The following is a 7,899-nucleotide window of genomic DNA, read 5'->3' on the forward strand; positions in this document are numbered from 1 at the left end:
GAATGGAGTTCATTGAAATTATCTTAAGTTCAACAAAATGTGTATAAAAAGTAATATAATTATCACTAGATTTGCTATGTAATATATTTTTATGATACATCTAATTAGAGTCTTAATGTTTACTATTTTTTTTTATAAATCCAGCTAAACTTAAGTTAGTTTAACTATGACCAAACCTAGAATTATATTTTTTTCTAGGACAAAGCTAGTACTCCCTCCGTTCTAAATTATAAGTCACTTTTGATTTTTTGGTTCATTCATTTTATTATGTATCTAGATATATTATTATATCTATATGTATAGCAAAATATATGTATCAAAAAAGTCAAAGCGACTTATAATATGGAAACGGGAGAGTACATTTGACAGAGATACTAAAGCACAATAATTCATCCTGGTAATTGATTACTGTGTGCATACAATCAAATTTCATTCAAACTCACACCACAACCAATATTTTCGAACATAACTTGACAACCTCTGTCACAAAAAAGGAGACACTTTTTAATAGAAAACCGAAGGCCGTTTAACCTTCCTGATTTTATTATCCGGTTGATTGTTCTTCGAAAAAGAGATTCATTTCTGCTGCATTATATTCTGTGTGTGTCAGCCGACAAACTGTACTGTGGTGCAGAGGGAACACACGGAGCAAGAGCGTGTTTAGTTTCACCCCAAATTTCAAAAAGTGCTACATACCTGTCACATTGAATGTTTGCGGTCTGTGCATGGAGCATTAAATGTAGATAAAAAAACTAATTGCACAGTTTGATAGAAAATTACAAGACGAACGTTTTGAGTCTACTTAGTTCATGTTTAAACACTAATTACCAAATAAAAACGAAAATGCTACGCGAAAGTTCCAACTTTTTGTGACTAAAAACGAAAGAAGCGCCTATCACCGTCTCCTCCGGCATTCACTGCCCGATGGCGACGGATGTAGGTTCCACCTCCAAAGGCGCCTCCTTTTCCGACGCCTTTTGGCTTCTTGATGCCTTTCAAGGACTAGGACCAGTTTGAACTGTTCGTTCCCCCTCCTTCCCGTGCGCGCTGCTGCAGGTTTCGTCGATGCCACCTGGCTCCTGGCTTGCTCCGTGATTGCCGTGAGTTCTTCTTCCCCCTTTTTCTTCAAAGCACGTTTCGGATCTTGGTGGCGGAATGCTGCTGTAGTGCTGTGTGCTCCAGCTTCCTGGTTCTTGGGGATTGATTCTTGCATGGTTAGCGGCTGCAAATTTGGTTTGCAATGCGTTCGTCGGCCGTTTCCTCCCAAAATATTTCAGATTCCTTTTCATCCAACATTCATTTCATCCCAGTCCCTCTTCCTGATGCCGTTTTTCTTCCTTCTTCCGATGCGCATGTGTCAGGAGTGAATCGGAGTGGAATTAAACTAAATTTCGTTCCATTCCATCTGTAACACGTATGAATTAGAGTAAATACACGTTTCCCCTTCCCTTTCTTTTTTGAAACACCCCTTTCCCTTTCTTGATTCAGGAATAAACTGTATACGACATCATTTCTCCTCTTTTGCATCAAATCCTTCCCAAAAAAAAACTGGTGGCTACAAGCTTAGGTTTCACGGTTTGCGCATAGCATTTTTTTTTTCATGATGATTCGTTCTGATTTTTTATTTACCACGGATACCCATCCCCATCAGTATATTTACTTCCTGTTCTAGATATGCATTCCTTCCCAAGTCGCAGCTTGAGCATGCCTGCTTCGGAAGCTGAAATTATGTTCACTGCTTTATACCGATCTTTTTATGTTTTTAAGATGTATCGAACAATGTGTCTTTGTAATTTGCTACCTATCTTAAACTGTGAACACATTAAAATTGTTTGTAACGAACATACCACAGTTCTTTTCCTGGATGCTGATGTCTTTTAATATTTACTGTTTTGCTCTCTGTTAGACAAGTCGGCGTCTTTCCAGACTGGAGATGGGGACTATGGTTGGAGGGTGTGTTGGCCCAAGTGAGCTTCACTTGAGGAAGGAACTTACTGCTTTGCAAAAGGCGCACTGCTTGCAGGACCCTGATACTTGCTCAACATGGAGATCACCTTTGAGTTCTAGGTCACTGGTGGCAACTTCAAGGATTACATACAACGGTGGGATTTCTAGTAATTTAGCGCCAAAGCTCAATGAGTCACCTTGTGCACCTGCAAACACTGAAAAGAAACGAAGAAAGGTTTATCTCTACAATTGGAGGCAGAATTCTTGTAAATCTAGTGAAAGTGGAATGAAGATAGATGAGGATGTTAAGCAACCATCCGGTGAGCTAATCCTGGACAGTCCATGCAAATCTAATGGGGTAAACTCCAAAGGTGATGCATATCTGGGTCCTCCAGCCAGCATCTACAATGTTCAGAGTTCAACATCATCTACTCCTGTCAAAAGAATAGCTAGAAGGAGAAAGGGTGTTTTGTCCAAAAAAGGTGCAGTCAGAAACCAAGCTGTCTCGAAGTTGTCAGATCTTCAGGTTAATTCCGGTGAGCAATCTGAGGATACTGAGAACTGCAACTCAGAGACTCTGGAGATATTTCAAAGGAGCTACTTCTCTCGCCCTACATCTCCGCTATTTGCTGCATGTGGATGTGTCAGCTCTTCAAATCCCTCAAAACTACTGAAAATAGGTAGAAGAGAGGGATCTTCCTTTTCTTGCACACCTGTTTCTACTAGCTCCTATTACAGGCACGTAAGAAGGAACACCAGCACTGTTGGTTCTTGGGATGCTAGGACTGCTACTTCTTTTGATGGTGATGAGTCCAACCAATCATCAGTTCTGAGAAGTCAGAGGTCGCATGTCCCTTGCTGTGCATCAAATAGGAGAAAACATCGAGGATCTGAAGGAAGTAATTATTCTCCTTCACTATCTGCTATACTTCGAAGAAAAGGTAGCAGCCTAATATGTGGGAGTCAGACAATGCATAAGAAGAAGAGATCATTTGGTTCAATGAAATGGGCTCATTCGAAAAAGTCTGCTCAGGGAATGCCACTTTTGGGAAATAGCTATGATTTTGGTTCTTCATCATTTGATTCATCAAGTGATGAACTCTCAACCAATATAGGGGAGCTTGATATGGAAGCTTCAAGCCGGTTAGATGGGAAAAGATGGTCAAGCTGTAAAAGCCAGGATGGGATGGATCTATCTGTTCGTAGTGCTGATCTGGCCGAGTCAGACCCGAGAAGCTTGAGCCAAAAATATAGACCAAGGACATTCCCTGAAATTGTTGGTCAAAACATTGCAGCCCAATCACTTAGTAATGCTATAACAAGGGAAAGGATAGCTACTGCCTATCTTTTTCAAGGTCCTCGTGGAACCTGGAAAAACATCGACTGCAAGGATATTTTCAGCAGCTCTAAATTGCCTTACTACTGGAGATAACAAACCCTGTGGGGTATGTAATCAGTGCACTGATTTCTTCAGTGGAAAAGGTACCAATCTAAAAGAAGTTGACGCAAGTAACAGAAAGTGTATAAGCATAATTAAGCACTTACTGGAAAATTTGCCACCATCTGCACCTTTGCCCCGGTATAAGGTGTTTGTTGTTGATGAATGCCACATGATACCTTCCAAATTATGGTCAGCATTTATGAAGTTTCTTGATGAACCATTTCCTCGTGTTGTGTTCATATTTATTACAATTGACCCAGACAACCTACCTCGAGCAGTCGTATCACGTTGCCAGAAGTATGTGTTCTCTAAGATCAAAGATATTGACACTGTGTGCCGCTTGAGGAAAATTTGTGTCAAGGAAAATCTTGATGTTGAGCTGGCAGCTTTGGATTTTATAGCTCTGAATTCAGATGGCTCACTACGAGATGCAGAAACAATGTTAGATCAATTGAGTTTGTTAGGGAAAAAGATAACTCCTTCACTTGTCAACGATCTGGTAAATTTCTTGCTATGATCAATCAATTCTTTTAATGACGAATATTGCTTTGAATTACATGAAATGAAAGTTGTTCTCTGATCTGTATTGCATTTTTCCTCCAATCTCTGATTTAATGGACTATTTGTGTATTTTATATCCATGCATTCTGGTGTCCCCCAGTGAATTCAGCATATTTTGGGGTTCTATTATTTTTTTCTCCAATAAATCATGTACGTAATGCACATAAAGTTAAGTAAACCTGTAAAGTTCGGTGTCAAAGTTATCCCAGATGTTAAGAAAGAAAAAAACAGATAAAGTACTCAATCTGAGGTTAATATTGTCACTGACCATATATCTGTGCCTTTGTCATATTCACCTCGTCTCTAAATGAAAACATGTGTTTTTTGAAAATGGGTTGTTTCTGAAATTGTACACTGTAGAAACTAAGACATGATACTAAAGTGTCCTTTTGGGGAGTTGAAATGCTGTTCAGTTTCTGCATAACTGCACAAGTAATGGGCATGCTAAATTTCTTCCTTTATTTTAGAATGACTTTTGAGCGAGATATCAGTTATTCTATCAAGATAATGATTGCAAATTTCATTTTAAAGGTCGGTGTTGTCTCGGAAGAGAAATTGCTTGATCTTCTGGAGATAGCTATGTCAGGAGATACGGCTGAGACAGTGAAAAGATCCAGAGAGCTGATGGATTCTGGCACTGATCCAATGGCATTAATGTCTCAGTTAGCTGGGCTCATCATGGACATCATTGCTGGCACCTACAAATTGGCTGATGTTACTTGTTGTAATGGCTCAGCAGTTGGTGGTCGAAGTTGTGAGTACATTCAACCATACCTTATTGTTCTGTTGGTGTTTTCAGCTCATTCATTCTTTCTTCCTCTCCATCTTTATTCTTTTCTCATCATAAATATCATTGCTTCATGATTTATTTTGTATCACAAAAACTACTATATTATATTAGGCTATTAGCAGTCATACTAGGTGATTGATGGAAGTAATTTCAAAACATTTTGTTTAGACTAACAAAAATGACTCTCCTTGGTTCATTCATCAGAATCACATCACATAAGTGTGTTTTACTCCCTCAATTCCAAATTGTAATTTGTTCTGGCTTAACTAAATACATACCTTTTACTTTGTATCTAGACATAATATATATCTAGGTGCGTAGCAAAATCTATGTACCTCGAAAAGCCAAAACGACTTACAATGTGGAATGGAGGGAGTAATATTTTTTCATGTATTCATGCAGCATGCCTGTGAAGCAGGCAAAGTCACTGACAATTGCATATTTGAAGGCAGCCTTTGCTTGTTTTTTAAGCAGTGAGCCAATGAGGCTGATTTGAACCTTGCCCTTCATTAGTCTACATGATCTATCTGCTAACGACTTTGTTTATGCTCTGTAGTAACGGAAGCAGAGTTAGAAAGATTACAACAAGCATTGAAGATTCTTTCTGATGCTGAAAAGCAGATAAGGCTTTCAAGTGAGCGTCCCACGTGGTTTACTGCTGCTCTACTACAACTTGGATGTGGTCATAGTTCAGATATGAACCAACAAAAATGCAGTACTCAAGAACACCATAAAGTAGCCAATGATGCTATGTCTGAGATAGCAAGGGAATCCTCCAGCAGAACTGTTTCTCATTCATTATCTGCCTTTGGCATTTCTAAGAGAACAATTGACGCCAAAACAATTAGTGTGCACTCGAGTCCTCAGGTCCTTGCCTCACATTCATCTCGGTTGAGACTGAATGACAACTTGGTTTATGGAGAGTGTAGGTCTGTTGATAGAGTTCCACTCAATTCTAATCAACTGAATGACAACTGTTCCCAGCAAAGGGCCCTAGTAAATGGAATCTCAGATAGCCTTGCCCAGGTTTGGATAAGATGCATTGAGAACTGCCACTCGAAGACATTACAACAGCTACTTCTTGACCATGGGAAACTAGTATCAATCAGGCAATTTGAGGGTAAGCATGTCTTATGTTTTTCACTTTTTCTTGCTATCAACATGGAATGTCTTTAAGTGGGTTACTTATCATTTATCGCTTGCTGTCACTAAGATGCTCATACTTCTTTCTCTGAAAGCAAAATACGTGATCCTCATTGATTAGTCTTTTTTTTATGTTTTTTAATACACTTAAGATTTCATCTTCAGACATGTGATTCAAGTCTGTAAGAAGTATGTCAGTGGTATCCACAAAGGTTGAAATAAATGCATCTCTCAAAGTTGAAATTGAGTTAAATTCTCCATATGGCCCGGTATTTTAAATGGTTGGCTACCTATTCTCTGTTATTGGGTTATAATCTTCATTTTCATATCTGTCAGGCCATGCGATTGCTTTCATTGCATTTGAGGACTGTGGCATAAAATCTAGAGCTCAAAGATTTTTGAGTAGCATTACCAATTCAATTGAGACAGTACTGAAATGCAATGTGGAAGTCAAAATTAGTCCACTAGCAGAATTGATGGACGGAGAAATAACATTAGAGGCTGGTCCTAATGTAAGAAGGTACGAGTCTGATGTCTTGAGTTGCTCAGCAAACAGTGACCGACTAAAGGGAACTTTGGATTCAAGGAGAAGCTTTGATCATCCTGATGAAGTAAAGAAAGAACTGGAGACGTACAAAAATACTGCATGTTCTGATGAAAGGTTGTGTTCGGAAGTTCCCATCCAGACTTCAAAAGAATCAACAAATGATGAACAGCGACTGGAAAGCGCATGGCTCCAGGTTTCTGAAAAGCACACACCAGGTCTGATGAATCAGGAAAGACACGATCAACATCAGGTTCTGTCTCAATTTGTTGGCAACCAATACCAAAGGAAGTCCTCAATGTCCCTAGTTGTGCCCCCAGGCCATGCAGATGAGGATCTTGCTCATGAGATAAAAGCTCTGAAGATAGTTGAGAGTTATGGTTCTCAGAAGCACCAGAGTGGAAGAAGTGAAAATGGCTTTGCCATTTCACCAAGCAGAATGCACAAAAAGGATGACATGGTTGATTGCGACAAAGAGAGCGTGTAAGTCAATGCAGCTTGGACATTGATTAACATGCAAATTTGATTTTTTCTTTCTAGTCAAATTAATTAGAGACAACTTGATTTGTTGTCATGACATGGTGCATCTGATTGTTGAAGTTGAGCGATACTAATCTTTAGAATTTATGACATGTCCTCGACATATTGCATTCATTCTGTTTGAAATTCTGTGTGGCCTCTGAAATTCACCATGCTTACCATGTCTAATTTACAGATGCTCTGATCTTGGAAAATCGGGATGCCATGGCCTTTTCCCTTGTTGGAAAACACAAAAACCAAGGGGAGTAAAGGTAAATATCAAATGCTCTTATCTTCTCAGTGGCACCAAACATCAGGATGCAACCTGACACCTGTGTGTAATGCAGACGAAGAGGCAGATGCGTGTGAAATCTGCTTAGTCTGGCAGAGCTGTTTAACATGCCGTTGATGATGCAGCGAGCCTGGGAATAAAAATACATGCTGTGCATCCTTCTTCCAGCCTGAAATTCAACTCTGAAGGCCGCATATTTTTGGCCTTCACGGGGCAGTACTTTGGTGCAATAACTAATCTATGACAACTTCAGGGATGGAGGACAATTTCTCCAGCATTCAGCTGCACGTGAAACCTTGACGTTGTATTTATATGTGGTCCCAAAAGTTATTATATGCTCCTTGTTATCATGGGGGAAAAAAAAGAAAGAGAATGCATCTTGTAATGTTTTTACTTTGTAGACAATGTCCAACGAGGAACATCACATGAATGAAACTGATCAATATAGACTTATGTTATCAAATCTGTCTGCTCTTTTGTACTACTGATCCTGCGTTCATATTACCTGTTATGCTTCATTCTGTCAGTGTTTTGCTCCTTTTTATCCAATTCTGACAAATCTGATCTTATTCTATGATACTCTTACCGCTTGATGTTCTACAACTTAGAGGTAGCGATTACCATTTTATTCAACTAGCCCCGCTGGTCAGTGTGGCACGGCA

General features: G+C 39.4%; 1 pseudogene; it reads left to right on the forward strand.

The window, feature by feature from the left end:
• The first annotated feature begins 1,009 nt into the window (after nt 1-1,009).
• Nucleotides 1,010-7,694, forward strand: LOC136508366 (protein STICHEL-like; annotated as a pseudogene).
• The last annotated feature ends 205 nt before the right edge of the window (nt 7,695-7,899 follow it).

The sequence above is a fragment of the Miscanthus floridulus genome, chromosome 15 (genome assembly GCF_019320115.1).
Source record: "Miscanthus floridulus cultivar M001 chromosome 15, ASM1932011v1, whole genome shotgun sequence".
Lineage (NCBI taxonomy): Eukaryota > Viridiplantae > Streptophyta > Magnoliopsida > Poales > Poaceae > Miscanthus > Miscanthus floridulus.